Source organism: Rhynchophorus ferrugineus, unplaced genomic scaffold (genome assembly GCF_030347505.1).
Source record: "Rhynchophorus ferrugineus isolate W39M unplaced genomic scaffold, kcgeb_rfMv2 rfM4, whole genome shotgun sequence".
Lineage (NCBI taxonomy): Eukaryota > Metazoa > Arthropoda > Insecta > Coleoptera > Curculionidae > Rhynchophorus > Rhynchophorus ferrugineus.
Genome location: NW_027472583.1, coordinates 46355104 through 46374063, shown reverse-complemented (window position 1 = coordinate 46374063; position 18960 = coordinate 46355104). Strand labels below are relative to the sequence as shown.

Here is an 18960-nt window from a genome sequence, read left to right as displayed (position 1 = left end):
AATATTGTTCTTAGAGTACAGGTATCAGACCTGATACCCTACCTGAACCTGATTAGCATTTGATGTATCCCCATAAGCAAATAATTTTAAAACTAGCCATAGCTTTCAAACATTATATAAGTTATATATTAAATAACTATACCAGTTCAGACAGTTTTTGTGTATTCAACCTGTGTAAGTTCATTGTTGTACTTGCAATGTAGTATTCGATTATTTTATATTCACGCTCGTATCTTGAGGTTTTTATGGATTGTTTCATTTCTATACATCATGATACGTTAAAAGTGCTTGAATAACTTTGTTTTGAAAATTGGAAATGGCAATTCATGATTGGAACGCCGACAAACAGCCATTACATATTTTTGAAGTCCATTAAAAATTCTTGACCATTTATGAGATCGTTACCAAAAGCCTTTTAATACTAACATTTCTCTGAATTCCGTTAATATGAATTATTTTAGGTTTAAAACATTGTTATTTCCATATTTATTTGAATTAGATAAGGTATCACACCCACCAGCGGGTAGAAGTTGTAAAGAATGTGTTAAGTAATCAGCAAATAGTTGCATTATCTTTCTCTCTGTTTTTGTTGATTTAATATTTTCTTTATTCGTTTGCTTAACACTGTTTTATCAGATGCTGCTCTGTTTTGTTGCCATTTTTTCTTGCCTTACGCTTTATTATTACTATAAGCTCTGGTCATGGGTTAGTTATAACTGATGTTTTGCTATCTTAGAATTATGGAATTCTTCCATGATGCTATTTGCAAAATGACTACAAACAATTTTATTACCATATCTAGTCGAGATGATTTCAATAGAAATTTAATATTTTCTTCTACGTCCGTCCTGAATTCATTCCAATCTGCTCATCTCGGAATAATTTTAATTTGTTATGTCCTGATAATTTTCCAATACAATTTCCTATATTTCAACTCCAGCTCTTTCTGTTTCTTTTCTTATTTTTATGTTCCTTTCAGCGAAGTTTTGCATCCAGAGTCATTCGGAGATACCTAATTTTGTTGCTATATAACTTGATAGTGTTATTGGTGTTTATGTGGTCTGATTATAGATAAACAGCACATGCACAGATTTATTTTGGTTAAGTTCTATTACCAGGTTTGGGTCCTATATTCCCCTCTAACAGGAATAGTAATATCAATAGGAAATATTTCCGTCATGATATTTTCTATTTGTGGTATATCACATGTGAAAAGTAGGTAAGAAATTAGCCTCAATATACTTCCTGGTGGTACATCTGCTTCAGGTTATTTCATTGTAGAGTAAGCTTCCCCTTGTTTAACTCAACTGAACAATCTGGTTGTGATGCTCATCAAGAAAAGAACAAAATCGTAGGAAAGCGGAATTTGATAAAAAATTGTCGAATCTGAAATACAAGGTCAAATACAATGGATTGAAGATGCTTTACAATTTCGAAATATCCGTGTTTTGAAACATAGGGTCAATGAAATTTTGGCATCCGCAACGCAGTTCAGGATACAAGGCCACCAAGGGCTCTAAACAATGTGGTTCTAATGTAAGATTTTAAGAGATCAATATGTTGCTTCTCCACAATGTTCTGTAGGTAATGAACGAGGCTATCCTACCAAACGTTCTTGAAGGTTTTTGTTACATTTAAGAATATAATAGCTGAATATACTTTCTTCTTTTCACGGGCTTGTTTAATAAGACCTGCTGTTCTATACACCCAATGAATTGTTTTTTTATTACTAAAACCAACCTGGTGTGTTGGTATTAAGATTTTTCATTATACAAAATACATAATAAGCAACACGATTTTACGTCTTAGTATTTTAAAAATTAACTAATAATTAAAAAAATAAACGGAAGATTGCTTAAAAGATATATAAAGCAAAAGATTAGTTTAAGAAACGACATTTCTATATACGGAAAATTAAATATTCAGTATTACCATTATTTTCTTTCAATATTTTTTACAACAATTCCGTTTCCGCTTTAACTGCTATTCGATAGGCCAACTCGATTCAAAAGCTATATCGGATTTGTACGCTTCCAAAAAAAAATGGAATATTTATGTGGAGAACGTACGGTTATAACTTCCCTCGAAAAAAAAAACATAAACCAAAAAAACCTAAATCCACAATAAAATATGAGGTCGATTCGATTTCGCAATAAAACCTTTTAACCACTGTTTCGGCATAAAAATGATAAATCCAATCAATAAAGCAATTAAAAATAGAATCATCTATTGATAAGCATAATGATTTTATATGATACATAACACGTATTTAAAATAATAGGTCGTTAAATAAATGTTGTGTTCAATTCGAGATGGCGCTATCAGGTTCGTCGTTTTTTTTTTTGTTTGAGTTTTGAATTTCAGAAAGCTCCGTGCCCAATTAGCGTTGCATTCGTTAGCAGTGGAAATGAAATACATTTCAATGAGATTAAAAATGGTTAAAAGGATTTAGAGTTCGGATATTTGTATAGAAAGTATTACAATAAGTTCATATTTGCTAACATATAAGGAATTTTGTTGACGAATTATCTTCAGAATAGTAAAATTATAAACAGAGTTTAATATCTGAATCAATGTTTTACTTGAAACAAGTGGATATAAAAATAAAAATAAAGACTCTAAAGCTTACAAAATAAAGTCATGGAACCAAGAAATTTAAGGAAACTAATTCATTATAAATCAAATGAAGAGTTAACAGTCGTTGAAACCTGTATAGGGTCTCCAGATTCTCAATTCAGGAATGCAATCTATAAAATGGAGTAAAAGTGGGACAAGCTCAAGAATATTAAATTGCATAATATTGGTCATGTAATTTGCTCAATAATTTTTGGAATTATTACCTTGATAAAACAAATTTTATTTAATATTAGAGTAATTTATATTTCAAAAGTCAAAGAAAGAAACACATGCCAGAGTTGCCTAAGAGGCACTTGGTAATAGGTTAGATGATTATTTTTTGAAGAACCACTTAATGACAATTCTACATATTTACTATACACGCATTAAAAGTTATTTCTACGAAAAAATAGATTTGAAAGAAAAATTCAGTTGGTTAGTTGTACAGGTGTTATTGTGTATTATTTTTTGAAGAAACACTTAATGACAATTCTACATATTTACTATACACCTATTAAAAGTTATTTCTACAAAAAAATAGATTTGAAAGAAAAATTCAGTTGGTTAGTTGTACAGGTGTTATTTATATTAATAATCTTGTGTTATAATTATCGCCAGAAAGCTCACACAAGTTGTGTATTTTCGTACCAAGGCAGAAACTATTTAAAGGCGGGAACCAGTGAGTATAGTTCCAATATTAGTATCTATTTATGGCAATGATATCACTCTAATGTAAGTATTTACTATTTTTAGTACTTTTAAGTGCCTAAAGTGTAATTAACGTAATATTGAGGTAAATAACACTGTTAATAATAGTTGAGGTTGGGCGTCATGCGTTTATTTTATTGTGTCACTAACAAATTTGCCCTTTTGTCAGTATATATATATATATATATACTATAATGTGACTGGTTTAACCGAACTGGATTGCTAACTAAAGTGAAGAAAATGGGCTTCAAACGTAACTTACTGAACTTTCAATGCTGTTGACTACTGATTTTATGTTCTCAAAATACAAGGAATTTATTAATTAATGTCAAACTGTAACCAAGCGTCAATCAAATTTCATCATGCTTAGATTACGAAAGACCAATATTAAATATCTAGTTCCTCGTAAATCAAGTAATCAAGTAAATCAAGTATTGTAAGCAATCGATGGGCTATACTTCCCTAGGTTAGGGATAAGTTACATATATTTGACTGAACAAAGTGATTTTACTAAGTTTTTATAGCCCGGTGTGTGTTAGAACAAACAGAAATTTCAAACGATATTTACATAGTGAAAATGTATCAATCAAATGTTGTAAAAATATGTATTAAAGTCAAGTAAAGTAAAATGAACTACAGAGTACAAAAAACTGTCACGGAGTACAGCCGTTATCGACGACTCGATTGTGCGCAAATTTAGGTTATTCAATTTAAATTTAACTTTAATCAAGAAGAAAATATTATTTCAGGGTAGATCTCCTTCCGTGGGGTCTTAAGGGCCTAATTAACAAGTGGCAAGAACCCGTCGCGTTGTAAGTGAAATCAAAAATCGCTACTTTAAAAATCCCTCAACTAGCTTGAAGACTTAAAATTTTTGATATACTATGGCACAATCAAGAGTGATACAATACTGTCTTTTGCTTTAAATTATGCTTCAAGTGGATTGTCTCGATTTGAAACTGGTATGGACGGTGTTGAGATGCGGGAGAGAAAACAAGGTTGTAAATTAAATACAATTTATTTTCTCTCTTTCTTGAGTAAATTAATACCCAAAGTTATTTAATCACTACATAGTATAAAACAAAGTCGCCTTTTCTGTCCCTATATCCCTATGTGCGCTTAAATCTTTAAAACTACGCAACGGATTTTGATGCGGTTTTTTTCAGTAGATAGAGTGATTCAAAAGGAAGGTTCATATATTCATACTAAGGCAACATTGCTAATTTTAGAGGTTTCTAACGTGATGTCGTAAATTAACCTATTTTTTTAGGCTTATTTAGCAATTAGCAAAAACGCTGCCTAACCCTACGAGTTAGATCAAATTAATGTACTACAGTATTGTACACCATAAAAAGGTCTACAAAAAAGTCCGCGATGGTATATGTTTATCTTTTAGGGATAACCCACATTAACCATTTTTATTGTTTGCTTTTTACGTGAGAAAATGGCTTATTTACGAAGCTATTTTAAGCAATACGGCATTAATCCTTATCGAATTAAGTACCTTAAATACAGTGTGCAATTAATATAGATCAATATGGTTCCTTACAGCATGTAAATTAAACAAATATTTTCGGAGATATTACAAATTTAAAATTTGCGTTTAAAAATGTGTAATGTAATAAAAATTGTATGAATTTAGATATTCCAAAGATAGCAGGAAATCTTCATAGTAAGTATAGGGGAAGAGAAATTGTTTTACACCAAATTTAATGCGTGCAGGCCAAGGGCAGTAATGAATGAACCAAAAATACTGGATCGATTTTAATCATGTCTTCATTGAGTGACATAGGCATATATATGTTATGCCCGTGCAAAGTCGGAGCGGGCCGCTATGTTTTTATATACAACGTTCATATTTTTTCTGTAGTGAATTTAATTTAGTGTCAGCATTGCACCCGTGCGAAGCCGGGGCGGGTCGCTAGTTGATAATAAATAATGCTCATTCAATTCTTTCTTCATCATTCAATTCAATACTTTATTCTCCAAACAATTCAATACTTTCGCTCAGTAATACATTATTCTTCTCATTTTCAATAAAACTCTTTTCCTCGGTGTCCATGCAAATTACTGTCAGACTGTTCTCGTTGTGGATGCACAGTGTTTTATCGCTGAAGCTCCTCCCGCGGGTTCTTGGTGATAGTGGACAAGTCTGGTCCAAGAAACCCCTTTCTGTACCCCCGATTCGCTGATAATATCTGTGTGGGAAACACTCTTCCAGCTAGGAACTTCTCACGCCGATCGAACACCAGCGTTTCGGACTTTTCATTTCGGAATTTCACGATTTCGGGTCTTCTTGATATCTATGGTCAGGCGCCACAAAAGAGTCCCCTACCAGGTCCAACATCCGACAGACCTCGTCCAGCCTCGGCACCTGAACCCTCGCTATCCGAAACACTCGACAACGAGCCGATGGGAACCATCCCTGTTGAACACGTCTGTTCCGTTCACCTGGTATCCCACCGCCTGTCTATATTTACCAGACGCTCAACACACTGCGAACGCTATGCTCTTCATCAGGTCATAATTCCTTTCCATATCATACACACCAAAAACTCCAGCTAAACATCTAATAAATCAGACCCTCCAACAATAGAACCGAAAGAATTCTACAATCAGCGCAACCCACATTTCACATGGCTGCCCCAAACATTCATAAAAAATTTGCATCGCAACAGACGGAATTATATTTAAGGGTATCAAGACAAATTAGGTATAAATTATTTGCAAGCCAACTACGTGATTGAGAATTTGTACACTGGAGGTTTCGTCTACACTTTTCGAAATATGCCCTGGAAAGAGAATAATCTAAATTTTACTTCTGAACTTGTTTGCCAGGCCTTCAGGGTTTCAAAATATGTAATTGCAACTAAAGACTTACAGCTTTAAAAAGCAAGATATAATATAACTAGCTGACCCGGCAGACGTCCCGTCTGATCTATAAATATTCAATTGGAACTGGAGAAATACTAAAATTTATATTTCACAACCTTTTCAGTGATTCCTATAATATGTTTAATATTTATGAGATTTCTGCGGCATATTATGACTGGCGATTAAAAATGAATCTACTACGACATCCTCTAGTGCAGAAATACATAAATAGTGCAGAAAATCCATGTACATATTAACCCTAAAGCCAACTATACATGGCCATTAAGTCTTGCGAACATATAGGGTTAGATTAGCAAGATGTAGTGTATTAAGAGTTATTAAAACCTAACGAAATAATTACTACTGATGCTTATACACGCCAACTAAATAAACTGAATGACGTATTATCTCAAAAGGTACCGGCAAAAGGTTCACAATCTTTCTTTTGTATGAGAACGCTCAGATGCACGTTAAAATATTTGCGAAGGATACAAGATCTCAGATCAGGCGCAGATCAAATTGGAAGTTCTGTCACGCCTAGCGTATACACCAGACAAAGCCCGCTATGATTATAACACGGTTACCAATTGCTGAAGAATTACGAAAATAGATCGATGACTGGGTCGTTGCTAAATTGTTCTTGTTATGGACTTGTATATTTTATAGAAAATGATATAAAACACCTTTTAAAGCAATAAAATTAGAATGAATTTATATAAAAAATTATTAAATCTCCTCATTAATAGATGGCAAGAGTCCGTCACGTTGAAAGTGAAATCAAAGAATCGCTATTTTTAAAATCCCCCAACTTCCTTGTAGCTTTGATGTTTTCGATATACTATAGCACAATCAAGAGAGATAGAATACTGTCTTTTTGCTTTCCTCAAGAATTGTGCTTCAACTGGATTATTTCGTTGGATTTTGGATGTACGGAATTATCTTTAAGGGTTTCAAAAAAAATTAGATATAAATTATTTGCAATCCAACTACCAGTTTGAGCATTTCGTGAGATAAAGGAATGTTTCATCTACACTTTTCGTAATACGCCCAGAAAAGAGAATAAGCTAAATTTTACTTTTGAACTTGTTTGCCAGGGCTTCAGGTTTTGATTTTTGTTAATTTCAAAGAAAGACTTACAGCTTCAATGAACAAGATGAGTCTCAAAGAAATACCTATTTTAACCTACCCCTATCTCTTGCTATCCACACACCTCGAGTATAGACAATAAATAAATATGACATAACATTAAGATATTTTAATTATTCCATAAATTGAATAAGTTTGACATGCCCATTAGCATACCCGCTTGTCTTTGAGTTATTTATTTGCAACTTTTAACAATATGGTGTTAACAATAGACATATCTATTAAATAAAATGTTCGTATTGAAACCAAATTCTTATTTTGACGCTAAAGATTTATCGTAATAAGCGTTAATGAAAATGTTTGCTATTAATATGATATGTACCTCAAGCAGCCTTTTATTGGCTAAATAGCTTTTTAGTATATTGGAAACTTATATTTATTAAAGAAATCGAGAAGCGTTACCACTATTGAACTTCTGATACAAACATATCAATATTTATTTAAGTTAGATATATTACCATCATTGCTATTGTCGTTCTAGGGGACTAAAAAGCAATTTAAAAGGAACAAAAGAAAATCGATATATCGCGACCTACCAACCCCAGTCTGGAGTTGTGCCGATAATAATAGGTGTATTGGGAATATTTTTCACTGCAAGTTCAATAAGTATTTTACTCGAGTTGACATCAGCGCTGTAACAACAGACGACTTGCCCAAAACAGCTTAAATAACACCTTAAATGAAATACTATAGTTTCTTATCGTAAATTTGTAATATTAATATATTATTTTAATATATAATGTTTACATTATAATGAAAATAAACAAATATATTATTTCCTTAATTTACTTGTATTTATATTATTTATATGAACTTCACATAAGATCATAAAAACCTGAAAGTTTTGGTCAATACAAGTGATTAGTAACGTATTTCAGCGAGGCACATTCAATGTATCCTTAACTGGTTCAACAATAAGTGATCGAATGCTATCCGCTACATTCTTGATGTTTGACTTTTACACTTTTATGTGTTTGGTCACTACAAAAATATCTTTACATGCATGGTAGCAGTTCACTTCATTTTAAGCTCCGGTGATCAGTATTATTTCCATTTTTGTGCCAATGTTCAAAGAATAGTTCATATTTTAAAGCTCATCACGAGCTGATCCAGTTTTCTTAATTAGTATCTTAATTCATATGATGTTTATTTTCATAACGGTTGAACGATATGTTGATATTTCGTCGATAGAAATAATTAGTAAGTCAGCATGTATATGCCATACTTTCTGATGACATGGATGAAGATATCTTTGGGAAATAAGATAATTTTGCCATTGGATATGATGTAGCTTCACCAAAACACAATACACTTTTTTCCCTTGGTCATTATTCTTATCGTGAATGAACTTATGACACTTGCTGACGACACGGTTATAATGGCAAAAAATGTATCGCTGTCTAAATCTCTAGAACAAGTACAAGCAGCGATCAACAATATGTACAAATAATCTAGAGACTGGAAAATATAGCTTCATAGCTCCAAATCTGTCCATGTTAATTTTCCGTTGCTGCGAATTGACAAAAACTTCTGCCAAAAATTGATATATACCTCGGAATATATTTCGATGGTAGGTTAAACTAGAAAAATCATGAGAAATAAAAAGCAGAGCAAATTAGACTTTGGTTGAATTGGTTTATTAGTCAATCCTAAAGCCTATTTGGACATATGGGGATGCACTAAAACATCAAACTTGCCATAAAACCTTGTTAAACATCAAAATTGAAGCGAACCAAACCACAGAAACTAAATTACTCTATAGGTTGGTTTATAGCTTTAGCTTAAATACATTAGTTTTGTTCTAATGTAGGAAATCCATACCGATGTATTAATCCCGTATACTCCTACATAGGTTAATGCAAGTTAGTAGAACAATAGTAATAAATTAATTTGTGAAATAGGATTTTACTAAGTATATCGAATGTAAGATGTAACTAATAAAAATTTATTTATTACAAATGACCATACAATGCAAACTCTTTTGCTCTAGACTGGCAAGTAACGTTGGGTACAATTGCTTTTAAACTATTCTTAATTATGTTAAGCGATGTGAAACTACTTGTTGAATTTGAAGTAATTTAATGAAAGTAATTTTTCCGCAATTCCGCAAATTCTGTACATTTTAGTCTTAAAACTTTCAATAACTGTAATTCTGACAGTGTCCTACGAGTTACATCATCATCATCATCAGTTAATGGCAGTTGTTCACTAAGAGTGTCTACTGCTCAACTAATAATCTGTTATTGGTGCCGCACTATTTCTAATTCGGTTTTCTATTTTTAGATCGCTTCCTTTAGATGATCTTGATCCATGTCTATTTCTGTTGTTCACATCATTTTCCATCGAATATATTGCAATGTGCTCCTATAAATTTATTCCTAACCGTGCAGTGATTGTTGCATCCAAAAACGACTTTAATTTTAATGAGATATTGGAGACAAACATGTAGAATTTGCCTTGAGCATCATTAAAAAGACCACAAGCTTACGGATTCCTTAGTCATACGGAGGGATTGGTTAGACAAGCATTGAAGAGATCCATTGTAATAATAATTTGACACCCATTTTTACTAAACATAATTCATCCTCAAAATGTTTGTGACGTATAAAGTCGTAAATCGAATTGGCGAATGTATCGAGAGTTCTATTGCACCAAGTGTATTTACCAAACGTAGCAACCTATTTTACCACACGGTTCCCAAATGCTGAAGAAGTTCAAAACTGAAGCGATGACTGGGTCACTGCTGATCTAACATCGTCCTTGTTATAGATTTGTAGATTTCATAGAAAATGATGAGAAAGTTTTAAAGTAAAAAAAAATTAGAATGCATTATATTGGGAAAGTTTCAATATATAAAAGACAGGTAGAAAATAACACCTTAACTTCTATACAAACTCCATATTGCATCAACTGTACAGCGGCTTTTGCAGCTTAAACGTTTGAGTTCAATTTTAATATGATCTTTAAGGGAAAGGCCTCAGGCTTAGAGATCTTTAAGCCACTATAACATAGAAGTATTGGTAAGATAAGCATTGAAGAAGACGATTTTGGTCTTTATCCTAATAATTTAGTTGGTTTAGTAAGTTGGTTTTATTAAATTTAATAAAATAGTAATGGGCTTTTACCAAATTGCTTAAATAATTTATCACGTTATATTTGCTGTTTATTTGCTTTTTTAACCGTTAATAAAAGAATATAAATTTCTAAGAAAACTTTGATAATTAAACACCTCACCAAATACGTATAAACAACAAAGTAAGACGGTTTTAAAATAAACAATGTTGTTAAGAGATATAAAGTTAAAGTGTATTTTATGTCGTATAAAAGCTATACAAAAGAGAAAAAGTATAAAAGCCAATGTCACAGTCAACTAACACTACGAGTGTATTTTTCTGTCAGAAGAGAGAAACTACAGCAAAACAAAAACAAAAAATATATGCCCAATGACAAAACCTGATGAAAAATGTATGAAATTAGCAAAATTTGCATTTTCCCTTTTTCGTCCAGTTTTTTTTTGTAGGGAGCAAAAACGAAATAATGGCAAAAAATGTGACACTGTTTTACATTGTTAAATGATCGCTGCTATTTCGTAGATAAAAAGATGTTTTCAATTAATCGTTTTCATATGTTTTTATTAGCAGCAGAAATAGAAAAAATATTATAAAAGTTTTGAAATTATTCACAAGAGAGGAAAACGTACTTTGTGTTCTTTAAAATAATTTCGAATAAATACATATATGTCAATAGTTATCCAATCTTCCAAACAGTTATTTCATATAGCATTTAATTACTTTTTGATTAGCTTTTATGTTCGACGCAGCTAAATCAGACAAAAAGGGAGGTTTCATAATGACACAACACCACCCCCACGTAAAAATGTATGTTTATGAACTCTCCCAAGCAGACATTGTTAAATATCTGGGAGTAAATGTTTATCGACGCTTAATATGGCAAAATATAGTGATAAAACAACAGCTTTGGCTTAAACTAAACTCCTTAGATAAAATGGTTTTGCTTAATAAGGCAATACTTAGGCGCATTTGAATCGATGGTATTGAACTCTGTGATACCACTAGCAAATCTAACAAAGCTATCCTTCAGAGATCCGTGAATAAAGTGTTGCGAATTATAGTCGATGTCCTATATTACCTCCCCAACAAACTTATTCGCGATATCCCCTTATAACCTATAACGAGCGTAATTCAAAGGGTTAGTGCAAAGTATTCTGTAAGATTGTTAGTGCATCCTAATGAACTCGCCAAACAGTTAAATGTCAGGATGACAGTAATGTGCATAGGCATATACGCATACTACCATACGAACTAATTAATAGATACATAGAGTGAGATATAATAATCTCTAGAATAAGTTAGTCTAGAATTCATAAAATACTATTTATTACCCACGGGCAGATTGTTGAAGTTCTAAGAGATTAACAAAAATATATTTCAAAAGAAATCTATAAAAACAACAAGTAAAAGAAAATTTTGTTTACGCCCTCTTTATTACTTAATACTTCCCTGAGCTAAGACCCGTAGTTTTTAACCATTATTTTTGTTGTGTCAGAATGAGGGAGAAAGGGCGAAAATGCAAATTTTGCTAATTTCATACATTTTTCATCGAGTTATATCATTTAATATATATATTCTTTTGTTTTTGTTTTGTTGCCGTTTCTCGGTCCTAATAGATATAGGCGGTCGTATTTTCTGTCGGCCTCGTAGTCAATTTTATAGTTGCTGTTGCTTTTTATACCGCTGTCACTTTTATTTTCCAGTTATATAAACGACATTTTCTTTACGAAAAACAATCGCTTTTTATACCTGAAATTTTATTTTCCATTTCTTCAATACATAAATGTGAGTTCATTTTTAAAGGTTTACAAGGAATTTTTATAGCTATATTTGTGAGAAATTTAATACATTATTATTTTTCAATATATTATCTATGCCTAATCAAAATTTTGTTTTTTGATTTTGATCACCTTCAGAGACAAAAAGTCTCCTAATTTGCTAGATCGAGTGGTAGAGTCCATGTAAAGTGTAACAAGTGAGAATCTAAACTGAAAATGCGTGATTATTATCGAAGATGAAGTAGGCCCAATTTAAATCACATGTGAATTTTTTTCATATGCTGAATTTATTTTGATATTAAGACCATTTTTATACTAATAAATGAACCCGAGTGAACCAATTAATGAATGCTATATCTAATAATGCATAAAAGCCGTAAGTAAATATTACGGCATATCTTTAGCATATATATCTCTAAAACTGCCATTATTTTCTCTAAGATATTATTTTAAAAGAGAAAAGACTATTATTAATAGTGATCATTGAATTTAAGTGGTATATAAAATATAATTAATTAACATAGTTGGCATCCAGATTGCCAGCCTATAATAGTAATTTCCGTACTTGCAATTTTTGAATTTAAAATGTTTTATGACATGATAAATACAAACTAAAAATAAAACAGAGACGAAAACGAATCCAGTGTATAAACGAATGAGAATAAAACCGTTACATTAAGTTATTAATTAAATAAATTATTCATTTAGAATCTAATATAATAATTAAGGATTAAGAATGTATTCATTCGTAACTATTTAACTGATCAAAATATTTTGAATTTGTAATTAAATGATATATGAAATAACTGTTTGGAAGATTGGATAACTATTGACATATATGTATTTATTCGAAATTATTTTAAAGAATGCACAGTACGTTTTCGTCTCTTGTGAATAATTTTAAAACTTTTATAATATTTTTTTCTATTTCTGCTGCTAATAAAAACATATGAAAACGATTAATTGAAAACATCTTTTTATCTACGAAATAGCAGCGGATAACGATCATTTAACAATGTAAAACAGTGTCACATTTTTTGCCGTTATTTCGTTTTTGCTTCCTACAAAAAAAACTGGACGAAAAAGGGAAAATGCAAATTTTGCTAATTTCATACATTTTTCATCAGGTTTTGTCATTGGGCATATATTTTTTGTTTTTGTTTTGCTGTAGTTTCTCTCTTCTGACAGAAAAAGACACTCGTAGTGTTAGTTGACTGTGACATTGGCTTTTATACTTTTTCTCTTTTGTATAGCTTTTATACGACATAAAATACACTTTAACTTTATATCTCTTAACAACATTGTTTATTTTAAAACCGTCTTACTTTGTTGTTTATACGTATTTGGTGAGGTGTTTGATTATCAAAGTTTTCTTAGAAATTTATATTCTTTTATTAACGGTTAAAAAAAAAGCAAATAAACAGCAAATATAACGTGATAAATTATTTAAGCAATTTGGTAAAAGCCCATTACTATTTTATTAAATTTAATAAAACCAACTAAATTATTACGATAAAGACCAAAATCGTCTTCTTCAATGCTTATCTTACCAATACTTCTATGTTATAGTGGCTTAAAGATCTCTAAGCCTGAGGCCTTTCTCTTAAAGATCATATTAAAATTGAACTCAAACGTTTAAGCTGCAAAAGCCGCTGTACAGTTGATGCAATATGGAGTTTGTATAGATTTAAGGTGTTATTTTCTACCTGTCTTTTATGTATTGAAATTTTCCCAATATAATGCATTCTAGTTTTTTTTTTACTTTAAAACTTTCTCATCATTTTCTATGAAATCTACAAATCTATAACAAGAACGATGTTAGATCAGCAGTGACCCAGTCATCGCTTCAGTTTTGAACTTCTTCAGCATTTGGGAACCGTGTGGTAAAATAGGTTGCTACGTTTGGTAAATACACTTGGTGCAATAGAACTCTCGATACACTCGCCAATTCGATTTACGACTTTATACGTCACAAACATTTTGAGGATGAATTATGTTTAGTAAAAATGGGTGTCAAATTATTATTACAATGGATCTCTTCAATGCTTGTCTAACCAATCCCTCCGTATGACTAAGGAATCCGTAAGCTTGTGGTCTTTTTAATGATGCTCAAGGCAAATTCTACATGTTTGTCTCCAATATCTCATTAAAATTAAAGTCGTTTTTTAGATGCAACAATCACTGCACGGTTGGGAAAAAAATTATAGGAGCACATTGCAATATATTCGATGGAAAATGATGTGAACAACAGAAATAGACATGGATCAAGATCATTTAAAGGAAGCGATCTAAAAATAGAAATTATTATTATTAATAATGATCATTGAATTTAAGTGGTATATAAAATATAAATAATTAACATAGTTGGCATCCAGATTGCCAGCCTATAATAGTAATTTCCCTACTTGCAATTTTTGAATTTAAAATATTTTATGACATGATAAATACAAACTGAAAATAAAACAGAGACGAAAACGAATCCAGTATATAAACGAATGAGAATAAAACCGTTACATTACATTATTAATTAAATAAATTATTCATTTAGAATCTAATATAATAATTAAGGATTAAGAATGTAGTCATTCGTAACTATTTAACTGATCAAAATATTTTAATCGAAATATGTCAAGGTATTTCTTTTACAACATTTAGTTATTGCTATAATGTACTAATTAAATATAATTTATACGGTTAAAAAAAATAAAATCATATCATTATTTGTTATATCATAATAATTTGTTATATCATAATAATTGTTAAGCTTTTGCTGTTATTTATTTTTGTGTTATTTATTTTTGTGTTATTTATATGTTTGTGCCTATCTATATTGTTGACTATCCCAATTTAGCCTATTCTTTGCCACTGTAAACCGCCTTAAATATAAGCCGCTCTAACATTAATATTTTATTTCTGTTTTAGAATGAATTACATTATTGGTAGTTGTTCATCTTTGATTTACCAGAAATTATAACTCAGAAATATTCAATAATTATGTTTTGTTTCTCTTGATGGTTTGCCGACCTATCTCAACAAGCGAAATATGTAGCGAGCCTTGGTTTAGCGTCTTGTCAGAGCTTCTAATAATTTTTAAGTTCACATCATTACAGGTCTAAAGTAAAATGTTCGAATCTAGAAGTATAAACAAAATTCCACTGCGATCCTTTATATGTCGGTGACCTTAAACGCAAATAAGAATATATTTTAACGCATTTAACGTTACATGCATTTATTTATTTACCAATTTATATATTGTTACTTTTTAAAATTCAGTAACAACAACGTAATATTTAACAAAATTAGCTAAAAGCACGAGAAAATATATAAACGTTATTGGATTTTTCTTAATTATATATTACTCTGTTTACAGGGACTCAATAGCGAAAGCATCCATAACCAATGAGCTAATGTTTTTCATAAACATAAGTTTTAATGTACTTCTTGTAAGAAAATATAGAACGGCGTTGTTGAGGAATTACGTAAATGGCACCTGATTACCTGATGTACACTTTTGGATATAAAGGCCATCACCTTGCTATTGCTATTGTAATCACCGTTGTAATATCTTGAATATTATCACGATAGTGACAGTTATAATGTTTTGTTGAAGATTTGTATTTTATTTACCAACAAATAAAAGTATTTCTTACATTCTGTACAATGCCGTTAAATGTGTGTTCATATAGTAATTGCAATTGTGTATATTTGTTAATAATTAAAAAGGCAAGCAATTGATAAAGAGAATAACCTATTTACCGAACATTAAAAACGTTAGTAATCTCTAATTTGTTGATTAATTTTAAATGGCGAGTTAGAGTCCTTAAACTCTTGACTGAAATACAGTTAGATATCTCGCTTAAATTTTGTAACATAAGTAATCTTTTTTAAAGTTTTCTTCTACTACATGTAATTATAACTAATTAAGGACCAACGATTAATTTACATTACTGCAAAATAATAGATTGTAATCCTTCTTAAGCCTACATAATTATATACATAATTATATACAAATTATTCATAATTGCCATAATATATTAACAATATGTAATACAAATATTTTATTACCAAATATGTTATATTTTATATTATAAATTAATGTTATTATAAATTCTAAGAATTAATTCTGCCAAATCCCTGCTTTTGTTTGCACCAAAGAAGTGTGTCGATACCTAGCTTTTGACAACTAATTCTTGTAACGTATTTCAATCATAATTTTTAAGACAAAACATAAGTTCTTATAATACATAGTTATTATATTTTTTTCCTTTTCTTTTCCTTCGTTTTTTCTATATGGTGAAAATTAAAATGTCATATAATTTGTTTTTATTATAACAAAAATATGAACAATATACTTATAACATAAAACCTCATAGATGTTTAAAAAAGTTTTATAAAAATGTCAGCGGTTATTATAATCATATAACTTAATTAATAAATTATACAATAAATTAATAATTCAGGATGCGATTATTATAAAATGAGATTATACAATATGATTTTTTCGAAACAAGTATGCTTATGAAACTAAGAATATTGTCAATTTTTAACAATAACGATAACAAAATTCTTAATAATAAGCACAGTCTGCAGCAAAATTAATTTCTTTCTCTCATTATACTTACATTACTATATATATATATATATATATATATATATATACAGTACAAGATGAGCTCCATGTCATAACTATGACAACCCGAGACTGAAGACTCACTAAGCCACAGCGGACTATAAATAGTATTAATTTCTAATACTAATAGTAAGGTATTAGAAAGAAAACAGCCAACTAGTACTGCATCATTTCCTCGCAATTTTCCGAACGCTTTTTAGAAGCGATCAACCGGATAAATCCCGTCTCTGGCTGGCGAGCACGTCTGTTTACCGATGACCAAAAGCACCGACGGAATTTACTTCAGAACGTGTCGGCGTATCGGTATTTCGAGGGCAACTCGATTATATCACCAGCAACGTTTAAAAACTGATACCCGCTCGAAATGAAAAGTTGCGGTCTAGCAAATAGTGTTCGGAATATTTTCTATGACTGTTACATTGACCCGACAGATGTGTTTTTGCCGCATGTTCGTGCTAAACCGTCGAATATTCGCTACATTGAAGCGCCAATCGATTTTATCGGTTTAGTTTTTTTTAGTTTAGTTTAGTTTTTTGCCAGGAAGGAAAAAGTAGAATAAATATTATTTATTGTTAAACCGCAGATGTTTAACAGCTTTCACAAATATTTTTGTTTGATATTTTTGTCTATAATTACGAAAGTAGATAAAACTTTATTTTATCAGGATGTGTTTCTTTTATACAACCATAGATAGTATCAATGAATACACAGCAAAACTTTATAAAATATAGATTGATGTACAAATGTTAAAATTCAAAATTACATCATTTTTCTTAACTATATTGGATTGGCAAACATTCAGAAATTACTCGAAGCATTCCTTGGTATAGTTAAGTGGAGTTCGGGTAAAAGTATCGCAGTTGAAGGTGTAAGCTTGCTGAAGGTAGATTGAAGATGCTCAAAGACCCCTACCCATAAACTATTCCAATTAAGAAACATTCAAATTTTCAAAAGTATTATTAATCCGTGAATTCTCGGCACATGCATTAGAGTTCAAGGTGTAAGGCCACCAAAGGCCGACTGAAGTTGCTCTGAGTCAACATAGCCTACTGGATTTTGAACAAAAGCTTGCAGTTCAGGGTGAACAACTATTAAAAGCCGATTATAGTAGTTCTGTTTCTTAGCCATAGACTATTATAATCAGGAGTTTTTAAAGCACGGAAACTTTTCCATTGAGCGATACCATAGGAATGTGGGTACTAATAGTGTATTTCCCAAGATCTTCAAGGTATCGCCAATTAAAATTCCTCTCTTTTTTCGTAATATAAAACTGTCTTTTTAAGTAAATTACAGGCCAATTAAAAAGTCCTCGGCCTAACATAGTAAAACACATTTTTTGGAAAAATTCAACATAATCCCTTTAAGGGTGATACACTGATTATAGCGACCCTTTAACATTTCGATACTATTTTGGTAGTACGATTTGTCTTTTGCTTCAAAATAGGCCTCAGCTTCGGCCAGGCTTCGGCGTTTCTTCTTTTGAGATATGAGAACAGGAAGTAGTCGCTGATGCTAGATCTGGAGAATACGGTAGGTGAGGAAGCAATTCGAAGCCCAATTCAAGCAGCACTTTCTTTTTCTTCAAATGGGGCCGTCTTTTGGCGATTTCGTCTTTCAAGCGACCAATAACGCTATGTAATAGTCGCTGTTGATGGTCCTTCCTTTTTCAAGGGAATGTCAATTAAAATTATTCCATGCGTATCCCAAAATACAGACGCCAAAACCTTGCCAGCCGACCGCTGCGTTTTCCCATGCTTTGGAGAGGGTTCATCGTGTGAAGTCCACTCGGGTGACTGTCGATTAGGCTTGAGTGAAATGATGGAACCATGTTTCATCCATTGTCACAAATCGACGCACAAACTCGGGTTTATTACGCTTGATCAAACACTACTCCGAATCATCAACTCGCCGTTGTTTTTGGTCAAAAGTGAGCTCGCGCGGTACCCTCTTTGCACACAGCTTTTCCATACCCAAATATTCGTGAATTATATAATGTACACGTTCAGTTGATATTTCGTTTTATTCAATTTCAATTTACGGTCTTTCAAAATTATTTTGTGGATTTTTTTAATGTTTTCGTCGGTAACAACCTTTTTTGGGCGTTCACTGCGTTCACCGTATTCGGTGCTCATTTTAC

At 31.2% G+C, this 18960-nt stretch overlaps 1 protein-coding gene across 1 annotated transcript in view; it reads right to left on the bottom strand.

Annotated features, from left to right (window-relative positions):
• LOC143194717 (glucose dehydrogenase [FAD, quinone]) overlaps window positions 1-18960 on the bottom strand; it is a 165708-nt gene that overhangs the window by 12705 nt on the left and 134043 nt on the right. The window lies entirely within an intron of this gene.